At 43.9% G+C, this 23,212-nt stretch overlaps 1 long non-coding RNA gene across 1 annotated transcript in view; it reads right to left on the bottom strand.

Moving 5' to 3' along the window:
* Nucleotides 1–382: 382 nt before the first annotated feature.
* The window catches only part of LOC110261590 (uncharacterized), a 45,025-nt gene continuing 22,195 nt past the window's right edge, over nt 383–23,212 (bottom strand). Inside the window, exons 3-4 of the long non-coding RNA XR_014815801.1 lie at nt 4,565–4,648; nt 383–830 (exon numbers count right to left, since the gene is read on the bottom strand). This is a non-coding gene — a long non-coding RNA (uncharacterized LOC110261590). The remainder of the gene's footprint in view (nt 831–4,564; nt 4,649–23,212) is intronic.

Raw genomic sequence — 23,212 nt, 5'->3', positions numbered from 1 at the left:
AGGTTATCTGGAGACAGGCTGCCAGCATCCACAATGAAAACCAGTGATGGCTGACATTTAAGTTTATTTTATTTAACCAACTTCTGCTTCAGGAAATTGCTGAACAAACATTTGAAATAGCCTCCTCACCATAAAACCCCAGTGTCTGTTAAGGAATCCCATAGTCACCGAAGTAAAACCAGTGCCGCCCTGACCTCTACAAACCATGGTCTCCCTCTGGCACATTCTCTACAGCTCATTTAATCCAAACATTGTCAAATGTCCAGGACACAGTGGAGGCTGGCCCACTGGCCCACTGCTGGGAGCGCCACGTGCCAGGCAGTGTGGTTTGGCTACAACTAGTCTTCAAAGAGCAGGAGTGGGGGAGTGAAAACAAACTAAAGACAGAGAGCTTGGCTTTATTTATCCAATGAAGGAAAAACACAGCAACATGTATATAACAGAACAGGTACCAAATGGCTGATTCCATGGATCTTATGCAGAAAAATACAGTCAAGGTTGCAGCTGACTTACTATCCTTGACTCGTAACTCATCAAACAGTCGGTCCTTGACAAGGCTGGGGGCTGTGCATTCCATAAAAAGGCACCTCTCCAGCCCTGGCTGCTAGGAAGTGAGGTGCAGTGTCCATTTCTCCATGGGGCTGGGGATCCCCCATGTGTGGAGAGGACGAGCTCCTTGTCCCACACCAACCAGAAGCAAGCCCTCTGCAAGCTGTGCAGTCATTCGGCCGGCAGCTGACATGGCCCCCTGGAGAGGCAGGTCTCCCACCTACTGGGTGCAAACTGCTCACGTGGCCAGGAAGCCTCCGACAGGCACCGCATCTGTGCTGCTGATGCAAAGAAAAACAGAGCAGAAGTCACTCTAAAAAATGATGGCAGCAGTGGCTGCAGAGTGGAAGCCACATACACTTGCTCTCCTAACTTGCATTCATTACAGAGCCAATGGTCTCATTCGAGCAGTTCTGTAACCAGGCACTGGGCCCTCCCTGCCTGTAGAACTCGGGGTTTGCAAAACCCCAATTTCCTAGGGTCTGACTCAGCTTTAATGGCAGAGAAGAAGTGGAAACGTGAGGGGAAACTTGGGCAAGTTTGCTGAGCACATGGCACATTGTCTAGGAGACAATCCCTGTCACCTTGGAAGAGCCAGCCATCCTGTGTCCCTCACACCATATTGCAGCAGGGCCTTGAGTCAATACGTAGCAGAGTCAGCGATACATCCTCCACGGGTGGCAGCTGCCAAAGCATCCATCACATCGCTCTTCCAGCGGGTTACAAGGAGAGAGCCTCCGAGAGCTGGAAACCAGCTTCCCAGGCCCATAGGCTCCCACCCGCCCCACAGAGAGGCAGCAGCTGTCACTCTGGGCTGGTGTGGCTCTGCCTGCATCTTGGCTGAGCACAGGCCAAGTGGGGCAGAGCCAGAGGCAGGGGAGTGCCAGGTGCACAGGCACATACCTGGGGAGGAAGCCAGGCCATGGCTGCAGCGCACAGGCAGGACACACTCAGCTTCGAGGCATCAATGTCAAGTTTCAGGAGGCAGTCACCACCGCCCCTAAACCATCCGGGGACACTCAGGACCCACAAAGATGCAAAATTTCAGAGAGTAACCCAGCCGAGTGAACCCACTTTGTTTCAAAAACAACGAATTTACAGGATTAAAAAAAAAAAAAAAAAAGGAAGACAGATGATATAGAGGAATAAAAACAAAGAAAAGTACATTTCACCCTTTCCCCTTGGCTTCCTTTTATGAAGGACACAGTTACCATTTTCTTATGGGTTTTTTCTAGATTTTTTTCTATGCTTCCAAGCATACATGTATCTATAGAATTAAGGGATCCTTATTTTTTATACAAATGGCACCAGATCTCGAATAGCATTCTAAATTGTTTTACACTGAATAGACCTTGAACGTTGTTTGAGAATTATCAATATTTGGCTAATATAACATCAGTATGAGTCAATGTAGTGAATCCCTCTGTGTTCCCTGGTGTGGAGACACCTCATTCTTTTAATCAGCTCCCTGGTGGGGATGATTTAGGCTGAGGCTTTTGTTTTTACAAACAATGCTACAGCACAAAAAAAAAAAAAAAAATCTTCACACATATACCTTTGTCTTTTCGTAAGCATGCATGTAAGTTAAATTCCTAGCCCTGGGCTGGCTGCATCAAAGGATATATGTATTTAAAATGCCACTGTATATACCAAATTTCTGTCCAAAGAGATCATAACTATTCCTATCTACCCATAGTAATGGCTGAGTTCGTCATCTAAGTAAGGGACATGTCATCTGCAGCCAATGCACTGTGTTTCAATAAAATGTAAAATAAAGGCATTGAGAAAGTTAACAAACATTCTAATCAAGAGCACTCAGCTAAATTTCTGAGTCAAAGCTTAGATCAGACAGGCTCTAAATGGAATTAACTGCAAACAAAATGTAACCTTTCTAGGTAAGAGTGGGAAAGGAGTGCAGAGCCCATGGAGAGTGGTCCTGTGGTTCAACCTCAGAGCGCATTCGAGCCCCCAGCTCCCCAGGGGGATTTCACGCTTTATCTCTCAGTAATTGTGTGCCACTGGCTGTGTGACCCGGTCATTCTACAACAATCGAGATGCTCTCTTAGGGAGTTCCCGTTGTGGCTCAGCAGGTTATGAACTCGACTACTATTCATGAGGACCCAGGTTTGATCCCTGGCCTCGCTCAGGTGGTTAAGCATCCATCACTGCCACAAGCTGTGGTATCGGTCACAGATGCGGCTCCAATCCTGTGCTGCTGTGACTATGGCTGCAGCCAGCAGCTGCAGCTCCAATTCAACCCTAGCCCAGGAACTTCCATATGCCACAGGTATAGCCCTAAAAAGGCAAAAAACAAAAAACAAACAAACAAACAAAAAGAACTTACATAATGGGAGAACAGTGTGACACATGGACTAGGGATTGAGCATCACAAGTATACCCAGCTGCTCACCGCTTCCATTACCAGGGGGATAATATCATGCATGAAAAGTTTTTACAACCTTAAGCTTAAAACCAAACAGGATAGAGACCTCAGGGGGGAAGGCTGCGTTCATACATACGAATGAAGACAAGAAAGGATTTTTAAAATTTTTTTTCTTAACTGCTTTTTGCCTTCAGAAAATTAGGAACTGCTCTGAATTAAAAATAAATAAATAAATAATTTAATGAAATAAAAACTCATGCCTGAATTTGAATTGAAGGTCTATCTCCTCCTGAGATGCTTAACTAGAAACGTAATTGACTTTGTACTGGACAGAGAAGAAGCTGTCAAGACGATCTTTCATTCCCAAGATCTCTACCAAAGTTGTCAGAAAAGGCAAACAGTCATTACTTTATCCACAGACCCATCAGGAGCCCTATTATTTATTTCTTCCATCATTTCAGGAGCTGAATGCAAATGCTTTCTCCACTGGCTCCATCTAGCGGGTCACGTAGGCAATCGCGGCTCTGATTGCTCCCTTGAGGCAAAGCCCCAATACCAGAGAAAAATCTTTATCGGTGTAATAATTAATGACATCATTTGTTTAATTCTGATAAATATTTAATAATAAAATTTACAAGCTCAGGTTGAAATAATACCCACCATGAAGATGCATTTTGTGTTTCCCTTGGAGAGAAGAGTAATGTTGCCAAGATAGCAAGAGAAAAAAGACTGCCTTAAGCGTGTGTGGTAACCAGAACTCCCTGAAGAATCAATCAAGAATGTCATCAGAAAATGAATATAAGATAGTTGGCATGGTAACTGGAATATTGAGGCAGTTCTTTATTGTCTGTGTTCATATGCATTTAGAACTCACAGATCATCATCACAAGCAGGCAGGGAAAACACTAATTAAGACGATGCCATCTAAGTATTGTTCAGTTCATACCCACCATGGTGCGGGCCAGCTCTGCTGAGAAAAATGATTGGGTAATTGCCCTAATTTCTAATATAATGATGTCATTATCATCACTGCGATGCCATGACCAATTGTGTGCGCCCTTGTCTCCAAGCATAACAAAATGGGGGAGCTTGAGAAACTCAAGCTACATGGAAGAAGCAACAGGCTACTTTCTACTCAAAACTCCTGACACCGTGGATCACAAATGAGATGCAAGCTTTAAGCACCAAGCAATCAAGCCTGCACAGCAGGAGTCTAATGAGTCCCATAAATGGCAGTTTAATCAAATGCTTTATTCCTGCCTGGAATGAACTCATCCGTGATTCACAAACCATACTTCACCCAGTGGTGTTCTCTACCTGGTACAGCAAGACCCTCACCCTCTCACCCACCCAAGGCAAATCCCACATCAACACAGGCACTATTTTAAACAGGTGGTAGGAGTCAGCCCCAAAATCAACACAACAAAAGTGACCAAAAGTAATTTCAGGTAAAAACGAAATGGAAAATACCTTCCACAGCTTCATTTCCAATACAGAGGAATCAAGGCATCAAGATCACAGTCAAATAAACTCAGCATCAGTTCTCATAGAAAATACTCCCCATTTCAAAAAGAGACTGCAGGCAAAAGGGTACTAAAAATCCAAGCAATGTCATTAGCCATTGATACTCACTGTTCTGAGATGCATATTGGACCCAGTTACAGGACAGGATGGAGGAGGGGTTTTGTACGTTTGTTGAGACATTTCTGGACTTGCCTATATGAAAGAGAAAAAAAAAAAAAAGAAGAAGAGAGGCATCAGAAGAATTTTTAGACAAACACATGTAGGAGATGACCACATTGATATTTTTTTCCCATTTTAAAAAATTTTACTTAAGTATGGTTGATTTACAAGTTGTGATAATTTTTGCTATACAACAAAGTGATTCAGTTACACATATACACACATCCATTCTTTTTCAGATTCTTTTCCCATAGAGATTATCACAGAATATTGATTGGGTAGAGTTCCCTGTGCTGTACTGCAGGTCGCCATTGGCTAGTCATTCAATATACCACAGTGTGCATGTGCCAATCTCAAATCCCCAGTTCATCCCTCCCCCTACCCACCTGTCTCCTTTGGTAATCATAAGTTTGTTTACAAAGTCTATGATTCTGTTTCTGTTCTGCAATAAATTCATCTGTATCTTTTTTTTAGATTCCATATATAAGTGATATCATATGATGTTTGTTTTTCACTAACTTCACTTAGTATCGCTAGGTCCCACCCATGTTGCTGTAAATGGGATTATTGTATTCCTTTTAAAGGCTGAGTAATATTCCATTGCATATGTATATACCACATCTTCTTTATACAGCATATATATGGATCTTGTTTTTATATCCATTCAGCCAGTCTGTGTCTTTTGGTTGGAGCATTTAGTCCATTTACATTTAAGGTAATTACTGATATGGATGTTCTTATTGCCCTTTTGTTAATTGTTTTGGATTTGTTTTTGTTGATTTTCTCTGGCCCTTTATCTCTTGGCCTTTATCTTCCCTTTTTTTCTCTTCCCTTGTGGTTTGATGACCATCTTTAGTGTTGTGTTAGAATTGAATCTATTATGGATTTTTGGTTTGTGGTACACATTGGTATTTTGTGTTATTAAAACTGAAGGCTCTGTGGCCTCGTATGACTAAGATACCCTTCCATAAGTAAAACAGTATGATGCCAGAGACTGTCACCCAGAAATGCTCCCAGATCTTGGTATGAGTTTGCTGTGGCTGCCGTAATAAAGTACCCCAGTCTGGATGGCTTACACAATAGACATTTATCACAAATCTGAGGAATAACCTGAGACTAAAATGTCAGCAGGCTGGGTTTCTTCCTGAGGCCTCTTTACTTGGCTTGCCGACAGCAGGCTTCTTCCTCTCTTTCCACATGGCCCTCCCTTGGTGTCTGTCTGTGTCTTCATCTCCTCTTACAAGGACCCCTGTCATAACGGATTAGGGCTGAAGGGGCTCAGAACCTGCCACTCTGAAAGCCTTCACCTTGTGTACAGGTCATTTTGAGCTAAAAGCAATGGAGAAGCAGCAGGCACAAAAAAAACTCTTTTAGTTCCCCCTTAACTGCCTAAAATAAAGTACAAATCTCCCCTTTTGTAAAGGAAATTTCCATTTGTTAAGGTATCTGTACCTGGGTGAGGGCTACTCCCAGAGAAAAGTTTTTCTCTGGAAGACTTTTATCTTCATAACCAGGCAAACTTTATCATAATACTCTTCCCTCTCCTTCTCATAATCTGCTCCCCCACAGAAGCTCCAAACCCCTAGTCTTTTCACAGTTCAGCTGCTATACGTCTCCATCATCGGACCACCAGCCTCCTTAAGTCATAATTTTGTGAAATTCCCATGCGTAAGCACATAAGTAATTAAAAATTGACTTTTTCCCCTGTTTATCAATCTTATGTCAATTTAATTCTTAGACCAAACACAGAATCCAAAAGGGTAGAAGGAAGCCTTCTTCCTCCTCTACAGTGCTCCCTCTAATACCTCATTTTACCTTCATCACCTCTTGAAAAGACCCTCTCTCCAAATACAGGCACAGTCTGAGGTCCTGGGGGTTAGGACTTGAACATGCAGAGTTGGGAGGGACTCAGCCCATCACAGTCATTTACTCATGTGCCCTGGGAACTTGGGAGGAGAGGGAAGCTGAGTGAAGAAAGTGGGGGCAGAGGATTCCTTCCCAGTAAAGGAGGTACATGGACCATCTTTCTCAAAAAAGGTCCAGTAGAAGGCCTGGGGGTGTGGCTGGAGGGTGGTGGCCTCAGTGTGATGGGACAAGGAGGGCCAGAGCACGGTGTGCTGACACTGAGCAGGGTGCAGACCGGGAAGAGAGAGGGGTAAGACGCCACAGGACTGGATTCCTCCAGCTACACCCCCATCATTTGTTGGGAAAATTATAAGTGGAAAAAAAAAAAATGTCCTCCCAACCCAGAAACTGACTCCACCAAGGCAGAAAGAAAACACTCTTGTTACTGACTAAGCCTTAAACCACAATGTGACTGACGCAAGTCACAGGCCATCTGCTAAGAGGTTGCTGAAAGATATCTCACCTTTTGTCCAGCCAGGCAGCTACCCCCCATCACAAACATGCTGTCAAGGTAAATGATGACTCCTCTCAAGTAGAGGACTTGACAGCACCATTGTCACACAGAGTTCATTCCAGGCTCTACTGGTAATTGGAGTGACCATCCGTATTATCTAAGTGGCTCTATTCAGAGCAAAAACGAACCTCTCCCCCTTAGGATGGGAGGAGGTTTTAGGCTTCTGCCCTCTGCAGAGATTGGGAGATAGAGGTGCCTTCTTCCAGGATACCTGTGTCCCAAAGAAATGGCTCCCAGTCCTTGAGAAATTCAATCCTGAGCCCTAAAGCTGGCTGAAAACTACTGCATCTGCAAAAGCATTTACACACAATTCAGAGAGGACAGAAAGTAATTATAGTTGCAAATTTCTCAGGTGATTGATCTAAAGAGAAAAGGAGACGGAGAGTCTCTTCCCTTGTTTCAACAGGGGGAATTAAGCTTCTTATTTCTGTTGTGGCTCAGCGGTAACAAACCTGACTAGTATCCATGAGAATGAAGGTTCTATCCATGGCCTTGCTCAGTGAGTGGGTTAAGGATCTAACATTACTGTGGCTGTGGAATAGGCAAGCAGCTACAGCTACGATTCAGCTCCCAGCCTGGGAACTTCCATATGCCACAGCTTCGGTCCTAAAAAGCAAAAAAAAAAAAAAATTCAAAAAAAGGAGTTCCCTATGTGACACAATGGCATTGGCAGCATCCTGGGAGTGTTGGGATGCAGCGTTGATCTCCTGCGCAGCACAGTGTGTATCTTTAACAATGTCCGGCATTGCCACAGCTGTGACCCAGGTTGCAACTGCAACTCAGATCTGATCCCTGGCCCAGGAACTCCATATGCCATGGGACAGCCAAAAGAGATTGGGGGGGGGGGGGGAAAGCCTCTTATTTCTAATTTGTGTCTGTCCTTATGCCCTTAACCAAGGCTCTGCCAAGACCCTCCAGGAGAGTGTTCTGGTGGAACCATCAGTGTTCGTTCAGCCATGGCCTGTGCCCCAGGGATGGGGGAAATGGGGAGACAAGCAAGATTAGAGGTGCCCCAGAGGAGATCCCCTTCTACCCCGAGAAAGCCCTCAGTGACCATGGCCACGGATGGAAACACCTCACTGCCACAGAAAGTTGAATGCGAACGGGAGGCTTCAACTGGTCAGCGATTATTCTGATGTGCAGAGAAATGGCTGGAGTGGTTAAGTGGTTAATGCAGATCCATCTAGGGATGCTGCATAAGATGAGACCGAGGGTCACCTTTTGGGTTTCATTAATCCCAGCATTAACCAGTCACAAGGTTGCTGTACCGGCCTCCATCTGGTCTGCTCAGGGCTCCCCTCGGGGCCTGCAGCAGACCCTCCCCCATCTATTAAGTGACTGCACTGCTCCTTCCTTTCCAGGGCAGAGCAAGGAAAGAGATAAAAGAGGGAGTCAGCCACAGACTCCTTGAGGACACCAGAGGTTGATAAACAGGTTGTGCTGGATCAAAGAAATTGGGTGCGAATTATGGTATTATTTTAAGATTGAGGAGGGAGCATGTGACAGTCAGAAACCCAGCTTTCAACATAAGCTTGTTGAATATATACATCAATGCCCAACACGTGTCTTATCCTCCAAACAAAAGCCCAGACCCCAAGCACCTCTTTTAAAATGGTTATTACCACTTCTCAAGGATGTTTTGAATAGGAATCTCAACTTCCAATTTATCTGATGAAATGCATGAAAAACATCCGAAAAAGATCCGATTGCATGTTTCTATGACCACAGATGGAACATGATCTTTGCTTGTGCTCCCTCCAGCAAAGTCTCCACATTCTTGTCTTAAACCTACCTGGTGTGTGAAAACAAAGCAATTGTAGAAGACCCCCCACCACGCAGCTGGGAGTCAGGATGACAATACAAATCATGAGGTTCTTAGACTGAGAAAAAGTACATAAAATATATTTATGCTATGAATTATACATAGTATACATAGTATCATAGCAAGAAGCAAATGCATAATTGGTAGATGGTGGGTATTCCTGGGACTGTAAATATCCTACCATGTGATAAGATGTCTCGTATGGTCACAATTAAACACACAGAGGAATGTTTTGGGAAGACATGTTCATTTACCCCAGACCGACCACTCTGCAGTCTGCACAGGTGCTACACTTCCTTTCTCTAACAACCTCATCTGAAATACCTTGATGACAGGGTTGCTTTCATCTTTCCAGAAAGCACATTTTCTTCCACATTTGTTAATGGAGCCCCACAGTTTCCTTCTACTCTTCCTCTGACCTTCGCATGTACCCCATGCTCACTCATTCCAACAGCCACGCTGTGTATGCATCCTTCTTTGAGTTCGTCAATATCAAAATTACCTCATCTTCAAAGGATTCCATGTTAAAATTGAATTCAGATAAACATGGATACCTAAAATATGGGTTAGAAAGAAAAGGGGGTATGATAAAAGGAAAATTCCATTTATTCTAAAACCGTTACGCAGATTCTTTGCACCTCAATGGAAGTGCTCAGCCCTGGAGCAGGGCCATGGAGAAGTCTAAGAAATGAGCAGCAGTGACTCACGTCTCATCTCCACCCTCCCACAGACTTTGATGTGAGCACGATCTCAGGGCCGACTCAGATGCTTACACGCTGATGCACTCAGAGGCAGAGGGGGGGATTCTTTTCTTCCCTGACTTTTTTTTTTTTTTTTTTTTGGTTGTGCCTGCTGCATATGGAAGTTCCCAGGCCAGGAACAGAACCCACACCATAGCAGTAACCCAAGCTGCTGCAGTGACAACGCTGGGTCCTTAACCCGCTGCACCACTAGGAAACTCCTCTCTCCTCACTTTCTGCTGACAGACTCCCTATTTGTGGAGGACCAACCAGACTTCACAACGAATGGCCAGAGAAGCAATTTCTCTGTCTTCTCTGCCCACAGGCACCCATGCAAATCCCTCCTCCGACTCCAAAGGCAAAATAAATGTAACACTCTCTTTCAAATCACCTCCATGTAACTTCTGTTCTTTTCTGAGTCTCAGTTTAGGTTCCAGTTCGAAAGTCCTTCTTCTAATAAAACTTTGTTCACTTGAAATAAGGGGTAAATGCTACTAGTTTTCCCCCACATTATAGAACATATTAATTTTAAAAAGTCTCACTTTCAAAATGAATTCTACCCCTTAAATTTGACAAAACATATTCAATGCTTTTTAAGCCAGGTGTTGTTGTGTACAAGGCGCATGGATACAATTAACTTACACTCTAGAAGGGAAATCAGACAAAACCACAAAAACTATGTAGCAAGAGTGCAAGAGGACACAAGGCTTTGAAAACTGAGTAAGGAGGGAAATGTGGGATTCCATTCATACAGGCAGACAAATCAAACACAAAGTCCGTATTTTTGGACATAGCAAGGATTGACATAGAGAGGGACTAACAGCTTCAATCCTGATGATGCTGAATTATCAGGTCCACAAGGGACTTTTTTGTGTGCTAGAGGAGAGGTGTCTGGGACAGAGCAACAGGGAGCAGAGCCTTTAACCTGAGGAACACCTAGTTTTGAGAATAAAAATTATGGACAGATTGTCCCAAGGTTAGAAGAATCAGTAAAATCTGGTGGCCAAGGAGTCAAGAAGGAGAGAGCTTCAGAAAGACAGAGTGACTGATTTTATCAAGGATGGTGAGAACAGAGAAAAAGACGTTCTATGCAGTGATTACATGGGCCACGAGTCACACAAGATACCAATTCGTGGCCTCTATCTTCTTAGTAACATTCGCAGCCAGGGTAGCTGATAAATCCTGGTCAGCAGAGAAGGCCCAGTGCAAAAGGAGAACAGGAAAGGAGCAGGCCAGACCTCAAGCCAGCATGGACCAGCCAGACCATTACCGAGTGAGGGGAGCTGTGGTTTGCAGTGTGCAATTTCAGGATGTGGTGTGCCCCTAGAGGAACCAGGGAGAAAACTGAAACTATAAACCACTGTGTAGTGTTCCGATCACCCACGTGCAAGAGGTGTCAAGAGCCTCATGGGCATAGATAAAACAAAAATGTAGTAAAATAGTTAAGAAGGGAAAAGATTTGGATACTTACTACTTTTGTTTCTTTTTAACAGAGTTTTCAACTCTGTTTACATTATTTAATGCATAATAATTGTGTTTAAAAACCAGCCTACCAAATTCCTGAAAGTTCTAACAATTGGTTCTCAAGAGCCAGTACACCCAAGTGAGTGTGACTGATCAGATCATTAAATACGAATTTTTTCCTTCTGGTTATCAAATGGCCATTGCCCCAGGCTACTCCAGTCCCTCTTCTTGAACCTCCCCAACCCATGATTCAAAAACTAAGGAGATAATTGCTGGAGAAGGGAGGGTGCAGACACCTCCAGAACCCTCTCCAATAGCGCTATGTTCTAAAAGGATGCAGTCTGATTGCCAGATGCCTCTATCACTAATTATTACTATTACTAATATTATGAACACTTAGTATATCACTTACGTAGGCATATATGGAGAGGGTCTATGTTTCTGATGAAAGAAACCAGAGTACTACTTGTATGTATAATAACTTTGGATGTTTCCATCACCCAGCAGTTAATTCCCTGCTCCCTATCCCCTTTAACATGAGATGCAAAAGATGAGCAACTATCATCTTCCAGGGCAGAGCCATTCCTTTCCTGAGTTGTCAATGGAGACAGTCTCCTTGTTGCTAAGATCAGCTCTTGGAAAGTCACAAAGGGAGGAAACTATCTTTGTTTACTTACAGGTTCTAAGTTGCTACTAATTCTATGTAAGGTAAGAGCTAAGAAAATTGTCATAAGATACAACATCCTTGGTCCACCTCAGCTCTGCCTTTGCAGAGAGTGAATAATGATGCTTGCCTCCTGGCTCTCAGGATTCCTGTTTTGTGGCCAAGCATCTAAGGAAACAGGACGAATTGGGTCAAAGAAGAACCAGTGATGAAAATAATTAAATTTCTTGGTAAGGAAGGACTCAGTTATCAAGGGACATGAGTCAGTAGTAAGCTGAAGCCAAAAGGAAAAAAAAAAGTCTGCCTGGGGCATTGCTGGAATTCTTGCTTACTTCAGGAAAGTTCTCTTTTCAAAGAACATCTTGAATCAAAAAACTTGAGCAGCAAGGAAACACAAGAGATAGTTTTGCAGGGCTCTCTGTTGTGGTAACATCAGCAATTCTAGCTTCAGAAGGAAGTCCATATGGGAGTAAAAGGTGGTCACTGGAGAGTTAGAAGGTTTTTGTCCTGGTTTTACTCATAACTGGGGAATAACCTCATGAAAAACACTTAGCAATTCTGGGCCTCGCTTTTCTCAACTATCAAGTAGACCATGTAAAGATCCATAACACTCTGCAGAGTTTATTCTCAATTGTAAACAGTTTTCATTATCTTTAGGATCTGGGCCCAAATCTCCAACTAGCGGAAATGAATGATGCTACAGCTGCCTTAAGACTAAACAGGTAAATTCAACAAAGAATTAGAGCAAGTCAAGCAGGTAAACATCTGGATGCATTTTTCCTCTAATAATCAGTTCCAACTCGACAGTCACTTGAGATGCTCTAAATACTTGAATCACTCTAATATAAAGGGTTAGTTAATATATTTACAATAAATAATACCAAGATGGGGGGAAGCAAAGATCCAGGTGTGAAATCTGAGTCTGCTCTTCATTCCCAGAGCCCGGCACCCCCTGAGCCCCTGCAGATCCCTCTGGAGTTGGCAGAGCTCTGCTTGGGAAGGCCTTCACCAGAATCGATTCCAGCCGTGTACAATCCACATTTTTCACACAAAATTTGGAAAAACTGATAGATTTAACTGCGTTAACCAGGTCAAGCCTTTGAACATGCCTTTGATTTGGAAGCATTTTTCCTTCTCTGCAAGGCATAAGCGTGGCACAGAAGATCTGGTGCTATTTGGTTTTTGTTGTTGTTGTTTTTCAATCTGGTCAAAATTGAATTGGGTCATCTCCATGGGCCATAGACTGATGATCCTGCTAGGATTCTTCTATCATTTAGGGAAAAGCCAAATTTCACCAAATAGAATTTTAAAGAGCCTTGTGTGTGAGTTTAATTTAAAAATAGGAATTACATGGAAACAAACCATCTGTATATCTAAAACCCCTTCCCCAGAGCCAGCTCTGACTGGAGGCCCACAGGCTTACCCATGTCTTGGGATGTGTTTCACGCAATGACCTGTCCTTCCACTGGCTCAAGGTCAAGCAGTCCCTTCCTGCCTCCCTCGCAGCCCCTGGCTCCTGCAAGAGGCCTGTTCCCACCACAGGTTAATCTGGGATAACTGGTTACAGCTGCACAAGCTGCAGGCAGGTGACTTTGACGACCTTTTGGTGGGAAAAAGAAGTGTTCTTGAAACATGGTTAGGGAGGAACCTCTGGGAAAGCGGTGTTAATAGTTACCCTGAGGCAGGTCATGTAGGAAAAGCCTCTGTAACAATTTCTCAGAAGTGGGGTGGGGGTAGGGTGAAAGAGAAAATGAGTCTGTTTCTGTGAACTAAAGCCAACTAGATTGAGGTGGAAATTCAAAGCTTGTATTACAACTACAGAACTTCTGACATGAAATTTCTAGTGATAATTCATGGAGATTCATTACTGGCTGAAAGGCTGTGCAAATTAGTTGTTTTAAAGGAAAATTTTTTTGAAGTTTGAGTGACTGCAAACTGATTAATATGATCGCTTCCACATTTTTCTTACCATTAATCTTCCTTAGATCTTCCCCTTGAAATTAGGTTTTGAAAGACCATTAACTCTCCCAGATGACAGAGACCAAAAGTTCTAGAAGATGGACATTCTCCCTGAAACTTGATTAGAAGACAAGCACCCAGCTCTTGGGAAAGATTCCAGCAAATGACATTTTATAAATGGGAGAGTCTTGAGCACCATCACAAAGTAAGTTGTTTCATGTCAGTGGACTAGACTGAGCTCAGACATGGAAACACATCATGCTTTCCCCCAGCATCTCTCCCATGCTTCGAGAGTAGACAGAACTACAGTTGTGTGCTACATACTCCAGCATGAACCTCCTAGATATTTTTAAATGAGAAAAAAAGCACAACTTTTTTAAAAAGCGCATGGGTCCCGAAAGTTCCAGAGAGTATAATATTAACCAGAAGTTAAAGGCCACACAGTTTCCCCAGGAAAATGGAGAAGGACACAAGCAGGTTGATCTTTAATTTCAAAGACAAAGGCCTCCTTCCAAATGTCTTAGCACCCCTCAGCCCATCACGTGTCAGTGTGCAGTGGAGCGGGGAAGGTAGCCAAAGAGGCAGGAGGGCATGGAATCTGCAAAAGGCTCACGAGGGAATCTCCTTAACGGACCCTGTGATGATGAAGTCTCTGGAAGACGTTTTATTACAAAAGTCCCACAGGCACCACTTTCTTGGAGTGTGTGGTTTGGGAAGAAATTTGTAGAGTATCTAACCCATCTGAAGAAACTGAGGCTCTGAAAGATGGAAGGGCTGCCCTCAACCGTGGGACCCAGATGACTCCAGCCCAGAGTGCAGGCTTCTCTCTCTGCTCTGGCCACAGCATCTATAGATGAAGATAGATAGATAGATAGATAGATAGATAGGTAGCGGTTTTACTTCTCTGGGGAACCCTGCCTAACACACATGCCCTCCATCCATACCCTCTAACCACACTTCTCCCCTCGCCCATTTACTAAATGACTTTAGAACATCTGTACATTAACTACAATTCCTAAATGCAGCATGGGGCATGTGGTGATAAAGCATGTAAAATTGCTGATAATCAATTGTTTCGACATACAAAAGGCATTTTCATAAGGTCCAACTCGATGAGGCTATTTTGAATTCACCCTGACCCAGCAGAGTTAAGCCAAGATTCCAGGCTCTCCAGGCCCCTTCCAGCACCAAGAACCACCTGGTGCCTGCCATTTCCCAACACATCCTCCATCCTAACGTGACCTTCCCTGGCCTCCCTCAAAACTCCCACTGCTGTCCGGGAACTAATTCATAACCAGGAGCAGAGCTTGCCAATGCCCGTTTTAGAGAAAAAGCAATTTTCTATCCACATGCCTAAAAAAAGCCAACTCATTTCATTTTGGGTATAGTTACCTGTTATCTCAGAACCCTGTCAGAAAATCCAATGTCATTTATATAGCAGAATTGTAGAGACGTCAGCTGGTAAAAGTGTGTCCCTTACTGATGTGTATTCCTCTTCCTTCAACCCTAAGTTCATTTTTGCTGCACCCAGAGCCTCTTCCTCAGAGCTGTCTCGGGATAGTCTCGCAGACACACAACATTAGGCGGGACACACGCTCCAGTAACCTACCCCTCATCAGTTTGCTGCCTCGCTTATCTTGACTTCTCTCTCCATGGGGCATGATATCAGACAAAAGTCTGTGATCTACGGCTAATAGAAGTCTATGTAGAAAGAATTCCTTGCCATGGGTGCAGTGTTAGTATTTTCCCCTATTGACAGAGACATCAGTCCAGTGCCTTAAAGACGCTGTCTAAGGAAACATTAGGCCCCTGGCCTCCAATGGGAAATGTTCGCAGGCTATTCCAGCAGCAGACAGAATGGCGTGCCTGGTGTCTTGCCAGTGAGTGATCCCCAGGCCTAAATATGAAATTGATATTGATCTGGTACCGCTGAACTTATGTCTGCCATTTACGAGGGAAGAACACTTGTTCTATAAGATCAGTGATCTGTTCTACTCTAACGAGAGAGCAAAACTTAGCAGGTGCCAGAGACGGAGTTTATTATCTACATGAAAATGACCAGGGACCCACATTGCTTCCAGAACCATCTCTACCAGAGGAAAAAAAAAAAAGAGGGATGGTTCTTGTAGATGTGCCCACTGGGGCCTGAGGCAGGGACAGCTCACGAGGTCACTTGGACAAGGATCAATATCACAGGCTGACTCGAACTATCTGGAGCCTGAGGCCAAAGGAACAGTCATGTCAGCAGGAAGCAGTCATGCACCAAGGTAAGACCCCACCCCATTTCCAGGCTGGGGTCCCCTTTGTTTATCCCATGAGTTGGGGTGGGGGGGGTGAAAGTAGTATTTCTGATCCTTTTATCAATCTTCTTCCTTTGTACCAAAGTTTTTGGATTACCAATGCCATATTGAGTACCAATGGCCAAAACTCATAAAACTACAGAAAACAAAATTAAAATAAGAAAACACACTGCCTAGGAGAGGTTGAATTGTGCCCCCTCCAAGAAAAGATATGCTGGGTCTTAACCCAACACATATCAGAGGGTGACCGTTAGAGATGGGGTCTTTACAAAAGGATCAAGTTCAAATGAAGTTGTGGAGGGGCATTCCAATATGAATGATGTCCTTAGAAGAAGGGGAAAATTTGGACACAGACATATGCAGGGAGCAGACCATGGCATGTTGAAGGCGGAGATCAGAGTGGTGCTTCTAACAGCCAAGGAATGCCAAAGATTGCTAGCAAATCACCAGAAGCTGGGAGAGAATCATGCAACATATTTTCTTCACATCTTTCAGAAGGAACCAGCCCAAAGACACCTTGTTCTTGGACTTCTCACCTCTGTAACTGTGAGATAATAAACTTCTGTTGCTTAAGCCACCAGTTTGTGGTACTTTGTTACTGCAGCCCTAGTAACTTAATACCAGGCCCATCATAAGACTCACCCTAGGAAAGTACATTCTCAAAGCAGGGGAAATGTCTCTCATTCATTCATTCATCCACCAAGAATATATCTGTCATGGATGATGAAGTGGAGGATGAAGATATGATTCATAAAGGAAAAGGGTTTGTATATGTCAAGGTGAAAGATTCAACCTGCTCTCAAAACTCACAGCCTAGAGGCAGATGAGAAAGCCAACTGTGTGATGCTTGGTGCATCACAAAGTCATTTCCCAGAGGAAGCCCTGATGTGCTGGCTGCCCAGCACCTGCACACCTCTCCTCACTGCAGGTGACACCGAGATGGGTGGGGAGTGAAGAGGGAAAGACATTTCTCTCCCTGTCACTTCATGGTTTAAAAGTGGGCAGGTAGTCATACTGCTCCACTCAGACTCTGGGCCCAGGGTTAACTGGAAGTGGTAGGTTCCAACTGCACTGGGGACAAGAGGCCAGTGCTGGGGCAGCTGAGCCCAGCAGGGGCTTTGTTTGTTTATGGCTTTGCTATAACAAGAATCCCCAAATGTTAGATGCTTACAGCATAGTGGTTCATTTCTTGCTCAGAGGTTGATACACTGTTTATGCTGCATGGGCACTGTGGGAGCCAGGGCTCTGCTTCAAGGTGCAGCTCTATCACATGTGTCCCCTCAGTTCAGGGGACAGCACTATTAGCAAGCACCAATAGATAAGGTCCCTAGATTCTTCCTAATGATTTGGGGTGACAGCTATTAAAACCTAACTTGCTACATGGAGAAGTATGCTATAATAATCACCCTATGTCCATAAGAATTACTTTCAAAGCTTGCAAGCCATCCTAGGAAATACTGTTTGTAATGAATGGAACCAGATTCCTTCCATTCATCTTGCATATGAAAAAAGATGGGGATGATTATTCCAGGGTTTAGAATACAATTTTCCTTATAAGCATGTGCCAGTAAATCTATAATCCTATAATGTCAAGCAATTGAAAGGGGTAATTAAGTGTCTGCACTTCCAATTCCAAGAGAGAAAATCACACAGAGTTCCCATTTTAGTGGTGGAGGCCAGTGAGAGGAGTCTTCAGTTTGCATTAAGAAGAACCTGAATAGGGAGAGTGCTGGTCTAGAAAGTGGAAGAACAAACAATTCTCTTTCCATCTTCACAGTCCTGGATCATGAGCAAGGCAATTCATCTTCAGTTTTCTTATGCATAAAAAATAGGTATTATTTTGAGGATTAAATTTAAAAAGTGCAGATGACTGAGGTTTTTTGGTAAAAAATGGAAGCACTCTAATACATGCTTTGATTTTTACTCTTTGTAAAGCACCAGTTTACATTTTCCAAATCGTTAACTCATCCAGTCTCCTCAGCAACCGTGTGAGGACAGCCCCATTAATTACGCTTTATACAAGAAAAGTCAAGCTCAGATAAATGTCATCGTTCACCCAAAGTCAAACAAACAGTAAATGGGAGAGAAGAAATAACATCTAAGTGTTCCTATTTCACATGTCAAGTTTTTCAATCCCCAGGCTGCTTCTCAATGAATCAGACTTTTTTGTTGTTGTTGTTATTTTTATTGCTAATCCATAGGGTGGTCACCAGTGCCCTGGGAGCTGCTGGCCACAAACAGGGTTCATCCTAAGTGAGAGGAAAGGAGCTCTTCCTCTCTGGTTGTTCCTATGGCAACCTGCCCAAAGAAACAAAATCTGAGTGTGCTGTTAATGAATGGTGCCTGCAAGCTCATTGGGAAAAGGTCAATCTAACCAGAAGTGGATGTGAAATAAGCACTAAGCCTGGGAGCAGGAATGCGCCTTGGGCCTTGGGGTTATCCGAAAGAAGGCTGCTCTTGACAACTGGCAGGGGTCAGGCAGGACTGGATCAGTTCTCTGGACAGAATATCCCCTGTCCAGAGGGGGACAGACAGAGGAGGAGGAACAGATCTTCCTGCTAAACCTACTTGGTTGGGAACATTTCCTTTGTTCCTATTTTCTGCTCATCAAGCAATCCTCAGATCTGTAATTTGGTCTCCTGACTGAATTCTGAAAGGGGGCCTCGCAAACAACTGATCATTTTATCTCTGATTAAAAACTCTCTAATGTGGAGTTCCCGTCATGGTGCAGTGGTTAACGAATCCGACTAGGAACGATGAGGTTGCAGGTTCGATCCCTGGCCTTGTTCAGTGGGTTAAGGATCCGGCGTTGCCATGAACTGTGGTGTAGGTTGCAGACGCAGCTCAGATCCCTCGCTGCTGTGGCTCTGGCATAGGCCGACATCTCTGATTAGACCACTAGCCTGTGAACCTCCATATGCCATGAGAGTGGCCCAAAAAATGGCAAAAAGACAAAAAAAAAAAAAAAAAACTCTTTAATGTGACATTCTCATCTAACTTTTTAAAGCCATTATAATGAGATCCTCCTTTTCCAGGCTTGTATTTCACCGCCACCCACCCCTGAGATCCAGACACACGGAACTCTGAACGAGTTCTCCAAACTCACCAACTTCTACCGGACTTCAAACACACTTCTCCCTCTGCAGGAATTCCTGCCCGAGCTGCCCTTATTGGGAACACATCTGAGCCAGCAAACTTCCTCTGGGTACCCATTCCCCAGAAAGTCTGGACCAAGAGCCTCATGCATGGTCCCAGAGCACACTGACTTCATGCCATCAGGCCTCTGTTTGATGGTTCCCACTGCCCGACCAGGATGTACGTGCCTTGAGGGAAGGAAGCAGGTCTGATTTATTACTGTCTCCCCCACACTGCTTAGCTGCTGAGGTACATCAGACACAACCTAAGATTGAAAGATAAAGTCTCGGGTCCTGAGCCAGATTCCTTTCCTACTTTAGTCAACAACCCATCTTCATCTCCCAGATCACCATCCTGGATACAAGCAGGTTCCTGACACTGGGTCACTCGAGGGCCTCTGGTGGCCTGGCAAAGATACAGATGCACCAATGTGAGGCTTGTTCCCCTGGCTGAGCTTCAAACCAGAACTACGGAGACAAGAGGAAATTAAAAACACTGAAGCCACAGCTGTCAACAGCCTCTGAAACCACAGCAGCAAGGTCATATTCAATGTGACAATACCTCCCCAAAATGGCACTGGGATAGAACCCAAAAGCTAGAGCAAGTATAAGGGGTCTTTCCGGCTCACGGCGGCCACTGGCCAGTGTGGTGTGATGGCTCCTGACAGCAATTTGCCTCCTGGAGAAAAAGGGAGCCTCTGCTCTGTCCAGGGGGTTGGTGCTGAGTCTGCAGGAAGCTGTGTCTCCTGGGAACCTCAGGCCCCCTCAAAGCCCTTCCTCTTCAGAGCACAACTGAAAGGAGCACAGTGCTTTCCATACAACTCACTTTTCAGATCCACAATATACTTGGATTTGTATGCAGGATCTTCTGCTAAAAAAACTTCTAGGATGTGATCAGTGGAATGATTGATTCTTTGCTAAGATGACATTTTAGGCTGATGTATTGACATAGCTTAAAAAATCTACTGCAGTTCTGTTTTTGCTCAAGTGTACTGAAAAAAATCTAAAACAAACATCCCTAGAACTTTTTACTTATTAAAAACATCCTTTAACCCCAGGGAAGGTCAGAAGCAATATTGGAAATAAGAAAATAGTACTAATCACTACTGCTTCTTAACACAACTAACCTTTTCCCAGTGCTTGCTATACATGGCATTTGGCAAGGCTCACTGCAGCCCTGTTGTTCCGGCCTCTCAAAAGCGCAGCAATGGAGGTCTGTGGTTACCCCAGCCTGCAGATGGGGTAACTCTCATGCAGGAAGGTTAACTGGCATCCCAAGGTCATGGAGCCAGTAAGTGGGACTCACACCAGGATGGGTGACTGAGGAGTGCCAGCCACCACATGACAGGGAGCCCTGCCATGCACAGGGCCATGTGCACAGTGGATCTCTTGCCCTTGCAGCCATGCTTCACAGAGGACACTGACCCCAGTGTCCTTTTACCAGTGAAAGGACTCAGAGTCAGGGCTCGGGTCACTGTGGGATGTGCCAGGACAAGTGCCTGGCTGGGTCTGAACCTAACCCTGGCCTTTCTCCTGCTAAGCCTTTGCCTGAGCTTTGGGCTCCTCCTGCCCCTCCCCCCACTCACTCTCTTCAAGTACCCCCTTCTTCCTTGCCCCCCTTCCATTTGCCTCCTCCCATGGGATGCCTGTGTTCACACATGGTATGGGGGCAACCCAGGACCCCAGGGCTGGGCTATAAGCAGCACTGCCCTGCCCACAAAACACCTGCCTCAAATCAGTATCTAAACAGGATTCCTGCCCTCACTTGGCCAGAGCAAAATATCCCAGCACCCTTCTTATCAAATTCTGCTCTTCCCCAAATACATGCACATACACATGCACAAACATATGCACATATGTGCTGGGGTGTGTATCACTTTATTTGTGTTTGGTTTATATTTACCAATTTTAGTAATTTATAATTTAACATAATGGATGTTAAATATGTAGTATGCTAAAAACTGGATATAATTTAATATAATAAATTATATATTTATCTTTAATGTTGTATCGTATTTTATGTTATGCTTTTTTAAATTTTTTCATTTTAATTTTTTATTTTTAGGTCTGCACCTGCAGCATATAGAAGTTGCTGCGGCTGCCAGCCTATACCACAGCCACAGCAACATGGGATCTGAGCTGCAACTTACAATGCAGCTTGCAGCAACGCCCAATCTTTAAGCCACTGAGAAGGCCAGGGATCAAACCTGCATCCTCATGGATACTAGTCAGATTCTTAACCCACTGAGCCACAAAAGGAACTCCTGTTATGCTATTTTTATAGACTACAGGTCAGAACCATGCAACAAGCCTATAGATAAGTATAAAGTCCAGCTCCTAGAATTAAAATTCATTGGGTGGAGAAAATGTGTATAAAAAGCAACACATATGGTTCTAGACATCTTCATGCTCAAGGTGAGTCAACTGTGCAATGATGAGATGGGTAAACAAAGCACATCAGAGTTCAGTGGTAGGAAAATAATACTCATGAGTCCAGTCTGGCCTGAGTTGACCAGTCCCCCACCCCTTGGGCATCACTTGGCCCTGGGAGCCATAACACATGAGGGGAGGGAGGGACACAAAGTGGGGCACATCCAGGGCCACCATCAGGAGTGTGACATGTCTGGAAACCATTTGCTAAGAAGTGACTGACAATAATTCTACATCAATAAGTCAATGGAGACCTTGTTAAAAATATAGAATTGTAAAAACTGTAATTGCAATGTATACATGTAAGGATAACCTGACCCCCTTGCTGTACAGTGGGGAAAAAAATAAGTAAATAAATAAAATAAAATAAAGTGAACCACAAAATTAAAAAAAATATATAGAATTGTGAGGGCATGGTATACACAGGTTTGCAGGAAACAACAACAAAAAAATATGTGTTAATGGAAAGTTCATCAAAATATAAAGGATTTAGCAAACGGAAAATAATTTCAACTGAGCTCCCTATTTTGAAAGCTGTCCTTCCAGAAAGGACTGATCAGATGTCAGACCTATGAAAAACAGTAATTCATAAGACATTCTGTACCCAAAGTTCTCTGAGCCTGGGACAGCCAAATCTTTGATGCACATCAGATCTACAAAATTACTCATCGCCCCCAAATGTGCCAGTGCCACAGAGAGCATCTCCACAGGCAGGGAAGTAGGTGGGCATCCCAGATGGTCTATGGAAGACCCATTAAATACATACACACAGCCACTTCTTCACTTGTCTCAAGGACCTGTCATTGAAACTATTACTGAATCTGATTATTTCTTCTCAAGCAAGTGTGTGTGTGTGTGTGTGTGTGTGTGTGTGTGTGTGTGTGTGTGTGTGTGTGTGTGCCCCCACGGGTGCGGTAGGAGAGACAGAGAGAGATATATAAACAGAGACAGATTATGTTTGTAGAAATCTTTTTTTGCTTCAAAGACAAGAATTACGTTCCATCAGTGATCTTTCTTATATTATTTCTTATGAGATTCCTTCCTTCCGAGATGTCACACCAAAGGGTTGGGGGACGGCGCCATTGAGGATGATCTGTATTGATCATCTCTTCTTCAGTGTATAATTTTGTTATACGTTCCTTTTCTTGATGAGATGTGTAACCATCTTCTCAATTTCCCCCTTCAGAACACTGATGGCCACTCTAGACCCTTCCATCTCCCTTGCCACGCCCAAGTTCCTTTCATAATAAATTTCCTCCAATTCACTCTCCTAAATACCACTCTAAATTGCTACCTTTTACATACACTGCCAGCATCTCAGTTTGGGCTTTTCAATACCTCTCACCTGGATCCTGCAGTGCCTTCTAACTGGTTCCAAAATGAACCCCTTTCAGTCCATTCTTCTCTCTGCCACCAAAGTAAATCTTCTAAAAAGTGAACACATCCTAACCCTCGTTCAAGACATAAACACATCATAAACATTTAAGCACATCATAAATCTCCCTAAAATCCCTCAACAATTCCCTGAAACCTCATGACAAAACCCCAGTCCCATACAAGGGCATGCAGAGTCATGTCTGTGTAAATCCCCACCTACCTCTAGATGCCTCTCCCTTCCTACCTGCAGAACCTCCCCACATACAACACATTCCAGGCACATTTCTT

Source organism: Sus scrofa, chromosome 1, assembly GCF_054392235.1.
Source record: "Sus scrofa isolate SSC_HxYL_T2T_F1_AM1 chromosome 1, Sscrofa_HxYL_maternal_Yorkshire_Landrace_v2.0, whole genome shotgun sequence".
Taxonomy (NCBI): domain Eukaryota; kingdom Metazoa; phylum Chordata; class Mammalia; order Artiodactyla; family Suidae; genus Sus; species Sus scrofa.
The sequence above is the reverse complement of the archived record's forward strand: the minus strand, read 5'-3'. Positions and strand labels throughout refer to the sequence as shown.